Source organism: Triticum dicoccoides, chromosome 7A, assembly GCF_002162155.2.
Source record: "Triticum dicoccoides isolate Atlit2015 ecotype Zavitan chromosome 7A, WEW_v2.0, whole genome shotgun sequence".
Taxonomy (NCBI): Eukaryota; Viridiplantae; Streptophyta; class Magnoliopsida; order Poales; family Poaceae; genus Triticum; species Triticum dicoccoides.
Window position 1 is genome coordinate 363,371,462 of NC_041392.1, and position 10,251 is coordinate 363,381,712.

Below are 10,251 nucleotides of genomic sequence, written 5' to 3' on the forward strand. Positions count from 1 at the left end.
CTGCATCCCCACGCCCGGATCCGGCGCCGGCACCCCTCTCCGGTGAGCTCCGGGTCCTCTCCGGCGAGCCACGCCGCCACCTTGGTTCGCGCGCCGGACGAACCCTAGATCCGGAGGTCGAAAATTCTACTAAGTCCCTGATATTTTCCGTTTCAAGTGCCCATGTTCATCGTGCCGTAACGTTGCATTCGTAGCTCCGTTTTTGGCATATAGCATATCAAAATGTTCATCTCAGAGAGTACATCATTTCATTCCATTGCATAATTTTCATTTGAGTTCATTTTGATGCCCGAAATGCTGTTAGAAGAGGGCTACTTGAGATTATTGTCAGATTTGCTACTCTATTTAGGTTTTTGTCATTTTTGCCATGATTAATGTGTGCATGATATGCCCTGATGTTCTACATCTGTTTTGTTAAGGGTTTTGTCATCTTTCCAGAGGTGCAACCCATGTATTTTTGTGATGTGTGTGGTGACTAGCACAAGCTTGCAAAGTGGTGCACTTGGTAATTCTGTTTTCAGGGACTTAGCATTTCCACTAAGTCCTTGATCTGTTATCTCATATTGCCATATGTTCATGTTGTTTCCTAGTGATCCGTGCCTCTTTTAAGGATGATCAGTAAGGATGTTTTGTTAATATTGTAGTGCTCTGTCCATCCATGTCTTTGTTTGCAATTATGGAGCACCCTAGCTTGAGTCAATCGAGCTCTACGTTTGCTACTTTGTGAATCTGGGCAGATTGTCAACTTGTTTGCAATTTTGCCGATGATGTTGTAGTTGATCCGTGCATGCTATGCTATTGTTCTTGCCATATCTAGCTTGAATTTTGTGTATTCTTGATGGATGTATGCTTATCTTATCATGACTTGCTCCATATTGAGTGCATCGAGCTCGTAAACATGCCTACTTGATATCTGTTTTCAGCATGCTCCAGTTTTCAGTAAGTCTGAGAACTGGTTATGTTTTTGCCATGTTCACATGCTTGCAATTGTATTGTATGATCCCTTATGGCTCAAGGTCACTAAGGGACTTTTGTTAAGCTCTTTGAGTAGCTACATGCCATGCTTTACTTTGCCATGTTCAGGTCCTGTAGCATATAGTTTTGCTGCTCCGAAGAGCGCTACCTGATCTGAAATTCCAGACAAGTGTTAATTTCACAAAGTCTGAGATCTGTTTGCCATATGCATTTTTGCCATGCTTGTTTGAACCTGTTAATGGATGAATTGGCCGTAGCTTAGTGCTAGACTTTTGTTAAGAATCTTGAATTCATCCCTGCCATGTATTTTGTTGCCATGTTTGGGTGTTGTATCATGTTCATCTCATTGCATTTAGATGGCTACTTGTTGTAAATCGCAGACCGGTGTCATATTTGAATCGCTTGCCATTTCCAAACCGTAACTCCGATTCCGGCGTTCTTTATATCGTTTTCAAGCGATTTCATCTCATCTTTCCAGTGGCACACTTGGATTTCCAAGTTGAGGCCAGGTTTATGCATTCCTTGTCACATCTTGCATATGCATCCCGCATCGCTTCCCGCTTAGCATATCATCTTTGCATCATTTTGTTTGTTCCTTGCACGTGGTTGATTGTGTCCTTGTTGCTTGTTTGTCTTGTTTGGGTAGAGCCGGGAGACAAGTTCGCTAATGAGGAGCCCCTTGAGTTTGCTTTCGAGGATCCAGTCAACTCTGACAACTGTGCAGGCAAGATGATCATACCCTCGAAATCACTACTATTTTTGTTATGCTAGTTTGCTCGTTCTTTTGCTATGCCAATGCTACGATGCCTACCACTTGCTTTCAAGCCTCCCAAATTGCCATGTCAAACCTCTAACCCACCATGTCTTAGCAAACCGTTGATTGGCTATGTTACCGCTTTGCTCAGCCCCTCTTATAGCGTTGCTAGTTGCAGGTGAAGATTGGAGGCCGTTCCTTGTTGGAACTTTTATTTACTTGTTGGGATATCATTATGTTATATTGTTATCTTAATGCATCTATACACTTGGTAAAGGGTGGAAGGCTCGGCCTCTCGCCTAGTGTTTTGTTCCACTCTTGCCGCCCTAGTTTCCGTCATATCGGTGTTATGTTCCCGGATTTTTCGTTCCTTACGTGGTTGCGTTATAATGGGAACCCCTGGATAGTTCGCCTTGATTAAAACTTTTCCAGCAATGCCCAACCTTGGTTTTACCATTTGCCACCTAGCCTCTTTTTCCCTTGGGTTTCTGGAGCCCGAGGGTCATCTTATTTTAACCCCCCCCCCCCCGGGCCAGTGCTCCTCTGAGTGTTGGTCCAAACTAGAGTCCTGTGCAGCGCCCCCTTGGGGAAACTCGAGGTTTGGTTTTAGTTGTATGGAGCGCTCATCTGAGTGTGCCCTGAGAACAAGATATGTGCAGCTCCTATCGGGATTTGTCGGCACATTCGGGCGGTGTTGCTGGTCTTGTTTTAACCTATCGAAGTGTCTTAAAGAACCGAGATACCGAGTCTGATCGGAATGTCTTGGGAGGAGGTCTATTCCTTCGTTGACTGTGAGAGCTTGTCATGGGCTAAGTTGGGACTCCCCTGCAGGGATTTGAACTTTCGAAAGCCATGCCCGCGGTTATGGGCAGATGGGAATTTGTTAATGTCCGGTTGTAGATAACTTGAACCTTAACTTATTTAAAATGAATCAACTGAGTGTGTTACCGTGATGGCCTCTTCTCGGCGGAGTCCGGGAAGTGGACACGGTGTTGGAGTAATGTTTGCGCAGGTTGTCCTTTAGTTTCTCGCTCGCGCTTTGCCTCGTCTTCTCACTCTCTTTTGTGAATAAGTTAGCCACCATATATGCTAGTCGCTTGCTGCAGCTCCACATATATTTGTACCTTGACTTACCTATAAGCTTAAATAGTCTTGATCGCGAGGGTGCGAGATTGCCTAGTCCCTGTGGCTCACAGATTACTATTACACCAGATGCAGGGCCCGATGATTCCACTCCAGGTGACGCGTTTGAGCTGAAGTGGGAGTTCGACGAGGACTCTCAACGTTACTATGTTTCCTTTCCTAATGATCAGTAGTGGTGCCCAGTTGGGGGTGGTCGGGACCGTGTCGCTTGTTGGGTTATCTTTTATTTTGGCGCCGTAGTCGGGCCATGAGTGTTTGGATGATGTAATGTTATTTATGTACTTGATTGGCGTGGCGAGTGTAAGCCAACTATGTTATCTCCCCTTTATTATTTATATTACATGGGATGTTGTGAAGATTGCCCAACTTGCGACATATGCCTTCAATGCGATTATGTCTCTAAGTCGTGCCTCGACACGTGGGAGCTATAGTCGCATCGAGGGTGTTACAAACCATCTAGAAAGCAAAAATATGTATGTTTGGATAATCTTTCTAGCATTTGATCAATAAAAGGTAAAGGATAGTGATCCTTTTTAGTAGCTTTATTTAATTTATGGAAATCAATTACCATTCTACAATTCTTTGCGGGATCGATTCATCTTTATCATTAGGAACAACATTAATACCACCCTTCTTAGGGACACAATGGACATGACTTACCCGTTGACTATCAGCAACGGGATAAAATATACCTGCCTCCGGAAGCTTTAGTATTTCTTTTCTTACCACTTCTTTCATCTTAGGATTTAGCCGTCGTTGGTGATCAACAACCGGTTTCGCGTGTTTCTCCAATTTTATTTTGTGCTGGCATAGAGTGGGACTAATGCCCTTAAGATCATCAAGAGTATATCCAATAGCAACATGGTGCTTCTTCAGAGTTTTCAATAATTTCTTTTCTTCATGCTCTGAAAGGTTAGCACTAATAATAACAGGATATATCTTTTTTTCATCAAGGTAGGCATATTTAAGAGTATCATGCAAAGGTTTAAGCTCAAACATGGGATCACCCTTGGGTGGAGGAGGATCCCCTAAAATTTCAACAGGCAAATTGTGTTTCAAAATAGGTCCCTATTTAAACAATACTTCATCTATTTCCCTTCTTTCATTCATAAACATATCATTTCATGGTCTAGAAAATATTGTTCTAAAGGATCACTATGAGGCACGACAATAGAAGCAAGACCAACAATTTCATCTTTACTTGGCAATTCTTTATCATGGGGTTATCTACGAAATTTAGCAAAGTTAAATTCATGAGACATATCCCCTAAACCAACAAAAACAATATCCTTTTTGTAGTCTATCTTAGCATTAACAGTATTCAAGAAGGGTCTACCAAATATAATGGGACAAAAGTTATGTTGTGGGGAACCAAGAACAAGAAAATCAGCAGGATATTTAACTTCCCCACACAAGACTTCAACATCTCTAACAATCCCAACTGGTGAAATAGTGTCTCTATTGGCAAGCTTATTTGTAACATCAATTTCCTCTATCTCAGCAGGTGCAACATCATGCATAATTTCTTTATATAAGGAATGAGGTATTGCACTTGCACTAGCACCCATATCACATAAGCCATGATAGCAATGATCTCAAACAGAAATAACAGGCATGCCTACAACAGGTCTATGTTTATTTTTAGTATCGGGTCTAGCAATTCTAGCAGCTTCATGACAGAAGTAAATAACATGCCCATCAATATTATCGGCCAAGAGATCCTTAACCATAGCAATACTAGGTTCAACTTTAATTCGCTGAGAGGGTGTAGGTGTTCTAGTATTACTCTTACGAACCACAGTTGAAGCTTTAGCATGATCCTTTATTCTAGTAGGGAAAGGTGGTTTCTCAATATAAGCAGTAGGAACAACAGGATCAACATTATAAGTGATAGTCTTTTCTTCAACTTTAATAGGTGCAACTACTTTTACTTCAATGGGAGGATTATATTTAAACCGCTTCTCCTTAGGGAGATCAACATGAGTAGTGAAGGATTCACAGAAAGAAGCTACTATCTCAGAGTCAAGTCCATATTTAGTGCTAAATTCACGAAAGGCATTGGTATCTATAAAAGATTTAACACAATCAAACTTGGGTGTTATACCTAGCTCCTTACCTTCGTCGAGATCCCAATATTCAAATTTGCATTTAATTCTCTCCAATAAATCCCATTTGAATTCACTACTCTTCATCATAAAATAACCAGTACAAGAAGTATCGAGCATGGAGCGATTATTGAGAGAAAGACGAGCATAAAAATTTTGAATAACAATTTCTCTTGGGAGCTCATGATTGGAGCATGAATATAACATTGACTTAAGCCTGCCCCAAGCTTGAGCGATGCTTTCTCCTTCCCGAGGCCCAAAATTATATATATAATTACGATCACGATGAACAAGATGCATATGATAAAACTTCTGATGAAATTCCAATTTCAATCGGTTGTAGTTTCATGATCCCATATCATCACATAGCCTAAACCATGTCAATGCCTTTCCCTTCAAAGATAAAGGGAAGACCTTCTTATTGATAACATCCTCGGGCATACCTACAAGCTTAAATAGTCCACAAAGTTCATCCACATAGATTAGGTGCAAATCGGGATGTAATGTTCCATCACCTGTGAAAGGATTAGCTAGCAGTTTCTCTACCATACCCGAAGGAATTTCAAAGTAAACATTTTCAGTAGGTTCAGTAGGTTAAGGAGAAACTCTTTGCTCTACTGGTCGGGGTGAAGATACCCGAACAAGCACCTCAAAGGATTATGTTCCATAGTAACAAGTGACAGTAAATTCAGCACACTATATAAATTTTTCCTTACCAAATTCCACCTGCCAAAGGCGCTTCACTCCCCGGCAACGGCGCCAGAAAAGAGTCTTGATGACCCACAAGTATAGGGGATCTATCGTAGTCCTTTATATAAGTAAGAGTGTCAAACCCAACGAGGAGTAGAAGGAAATGATAAGCGGTTTTCAGCAAGGTATTCTCTGCAAGCACTAAAATTATCGGTAACAGATAGTTTTGTGATAAGGTAATTTGTAACGGGTAGCAAGTAATAAAAGTAAATAAGGTGCAGCAAGATGGCCCAATCCTTTTTGTAGCAAAGGCAAGTCGGGACAAACTCTTATATAAAGGAAAGCGCTCCCGAGGACACATGGGAATTATCATCAAGCTAGTTTTCATCACGTTCATATGATTCGCGTTCGGTACTTTGATAATTTTATATGTGGGTGGACCGGTGCTTGGGTACTGCCCTTCCTTGGACAAGAATCCCACTTATGATTAACCCCTATTGCAAGCATCCGCAACTACAAAAGAAGTATTAAGGTAAACCTAACCATAGCATGAAACATATGGATCCAAATCAGCCCCTTACAAAGCAACTCATAAACTAGGCTTTAAGCTTCTGTCACTCTAGCAACTCATCATCTACTTATTACTTCCCAATGCCTTCCCCTAGGCCCAAACAATAGTGAAGTGTCATGTAGTCGATGTTCACATGACACCACTAGAGGAAAGACAACATACATCTCATCAAAATATCGAATGAATACCAAATTCACATGACTACTTCTAGCAAGACTTCTCCCATGTCCTCAGGAACAAATGTAACTACGCACAAAGCATATTCATCTTCATAATCAGAGGGGTATTAATATGCATAAAGGCTTTGAACATATGATCTTCCACCGAATAAACCAACTAGCATCAAGTACAAGGAGTAATCAACACTACTAGCAACCCACATGTACCAACCTGAGGTTTTGAGACAAAGATTGGATACAAGAGATGAACTAGGGTTTGAGATGATATGGTGCTGGTGAAGATGTTGATGGAGATTGACCCCCTCCCGATGAGAGGATCGATGGTCATGACTATGGTGATGATTTCCCCCTCCTAGAGGGAAGTTTCCCCGGCAGAACAGCTCCGTCGGAGCCCTAGATTGGTTCCGCCAAGGTTCCGCCTCGTGGCGACGGAGTTTCGTCTCGTGAGCTTTCTTGTGATTTTTTCCCGGACGAAATACCTCATATAGCAGAACATGGGCACTGATACGTCTCCAACGTATCTATAATATTTGATTGCTCCATGCTATATTATCTACTATTTTGGACATTATTGGGCTTTATTATCCACTTCTATATTATTTTTGGGACTAAGCTATTAACCAGAGGCCCAACCCAGAATTGCTGTTTTTTACCTATGTTAGGGTTTCGAAGAAAAGTATATCAAACGGAGTCCAAACGGAATGAAACCTTCGGGAACGTGATTTTCTCACCGAACATGATCCAGGAGACTTGGACCCTACGCAAAGAAAAAAAGGAGGAGGCCACGAGGTAGGGGGCGCGCCTACCCTCCAAGGCGCGCCCTCCACCCTCGTGGGCCCCCTGTTTCTCCACTGACGTACTCCTTCCTCCTATATATACCTACGTACCCCCAAACGATCAGATATGAAGCCAAAACCCTAATTCCACCGCCGTAACTTCCTGTATCCACGAGATCCCATCTTGGGGCCTGTTCCGGAGCTCCGCCGGAGGGGGCATTCATCACGGAGGGCTTCTACATCAACACCATAGCCTCTCTGATGAAGTGTGAGTAGTTTACCTCAAACCTTCGGGTCCATAGTTATTAGCTAGATGGCTTCTTCTATCTTTTTGGATCTCAATACAATGTTCTCCCCCTCTCTTGTGGAGATCTATTCGCTGTAATCTTCTTTTTGCGGTGTGTTTGTTGAGACCGATGAATTGTGGGTTTATGATCAAGATTACCTATGAACAATATTTGAATCTTCTATGAATTCTTTTATGTATGATTGGTTATCTTTGCAAGTCTCTTCGAATTATCAGTTTGGTTTGGCCTACTAGATTGATCTTTCATGCAATGGGAGAAGTGCTTAGCTTTGGGTTCAATCTTGCGGTGTCCTTTCCTAGTGACAGTAGGGGCAGCAAGGCACGTATTGTATTGCTGCCATCGAGGATAACAAGATGGGGTTTTATCATATTGCATGAATTTATCCCTCTACATCATGTCATCTTGCTTAAGGCGTTACTCTGTTTTCATGAACTTAATACTCTAGATGCATGTTGGATAGCAGTCGATGAGTGGAGTAATAGTAGTAGATGCAGCCAGGAGTCAGTCTACTTGTCTCAGACGTGATGCCTATATACATGATCATACCTAGATATTCTCATAACTATGCTCAATTCTGTCAATTGCTCAACAGTAATTCGTTCACCCACCGTAAAATACTTATGCTTTTGAGAGAAGCCGCTAGTGAAACCTATGGCCCCCGGGTCTATCTTCATCATATTAATCCTCCAATACTTAGTTATTTCCTTTGCTTTTCACTTTGCTTTTATTTTACTTTGCATCTTTATCATAAAAATACAAAAAAATTATCTTATCATATCCATCAGATCTCACTCTCGTAAGTGATCGTGAAGGGATTGACAACCCCTTATCATGTTGGTTGCGAGGAGTTATTTGTTTTGTGCAGGTACTAGGGACGCGCGCGTAACCTCCTACTAGATTGATACCTTGGTCTGAGGGAAATACTTACGCTACTTCGATGCATCATCCTTTCCTCTTCAAGGAATTCCAACGCAGTGCTCAAGAGGTAGCAAGAAGAATTTTTGGCGCCGTTGCCGGGGAGGTTCGCGCAAGTCAAGATTTGACTCCCGACAACGAGCCATTTCTGGCGCCGTTGAGTCAACATACCAAGTACCCATCACATACCCTTATCTCCCGCATTACATTATTTGCCATTTGCCTCTCGTTTTCCTCTCCCCCACTTCACCCTTGCCATTTTATTTGCCCTCTCTCTCTATCCTCCCTTTCTTTTCCATTTGCCTCTTTTCCGTTTGCTTGTCGTTATGGCGAGTCCTCTATCTTTTCTGTTGTCTCGCGAGAATGAAGTTCAAAATTTTAAGCAAAGGGAGGGAGAAAATCTAGAATACGCTTGGTATAGAATTTGCAATTATCAAAATACATATACCAGGAAGCAATCTACTTCCGTTCTTCTTCGCAATTTTTATGTAGGTGTTGCTCCTTGGTACAGATATGTCCTTGATACCATTACCGGAGGGAATTTCTTGGGTAGCCACACTTTTGATTCTTATAATGCTATGATAGATTTATTTGGCTCACCACCTCTTTTGGTTAATGGAACTATATTAACTTTGGAGCATGTAATGCAAAGGTTCAAAATTATTGAAAATAAGGTTTCTACCGTAGAGTCAATTGAAAATTTGGATTAAAAGATCCACAACCGAATCTCTCAATACGGATCTAAAGTAGGAGTCACTATGAAAAATATTAAAGAAAAGGAACCCATAGTTAATGAGAAAATAAATCATGATTCCACTAGAATTGATAAACTTGAGGGTATCATTACCAACTTGGGAACCACTTTTTCTTCTGTAAAGAATACTCCAAGTCCTCCTACTAAAATTTCCAAGCTTATGTATGTTCCTAAAAATAAGGGTGAATACTCTAGTAAGGAAACTGCGGATCTCAAATCTATAAGTATTCATCCCAATCTTGTTGCTGTCATGAAGGAACCATTTGTTACAAATGAATTTTTCGATCTTGTGTCTAAAAGTTTGATAGTAACTAAAAAGAAATAAATTCCTAAGGATGGTAGATGCCTCATTGAAGAATGATGAGGACATGACTACCTTGGATACGACCAAAAATATTGCATACATGCATATTTGTCAGGTGATTTCTAATGCAAACTATTCAATAATCTATTTATGTTATCCAGAACAAAAATACTTCACACACTTTTGTGTTTTGTCTAATTGCAGGTGTATGGGACATTTGTACAATCCACATATGAACATAAGGGAAAAGGAGAAGTTTAGGTTGTGTTCAAAAAGTCCTCTCACGTCACTTTTGGGCCAAGAGAAGATAGAGTCCAAGTCTCTCACGTTCTGGATTCAGATTCGGACTGCACAGACATACCTGACTCAAAACGCCAACAACTTTTTCATATGGACTCCGAATTGGGTGATTCTTTTTTTGTTGGAAACTAGATTTCGTGCTCTTTCCATCCCAATTGGATTAACCTTCAAATTCGTCCGGAGCGTTGAGTTACGGACGAAACAATCTGACGTTGCAGCAGAATCCGAGTCAAACTACAAGCCCAAAGGTGTTGCATCACCTCCACTTGGGCCCATGAGCCTTGTACGACCTAGGGTTAGTTTTAGGCTGCCTTGGGACGTCCTCCCACCTCCTTGGCCGCCACCCCTTGCTCCTATATAAGTAGATCCATCTAGTAGCTTTTGCCTTGGGATTTGTTTAGCTAAAAGTTAGCCATTGCAACTTCGTGTACTTCGTTTGTGTCCAACGACCAGACCAAGACCGCTTACGGATCCCCA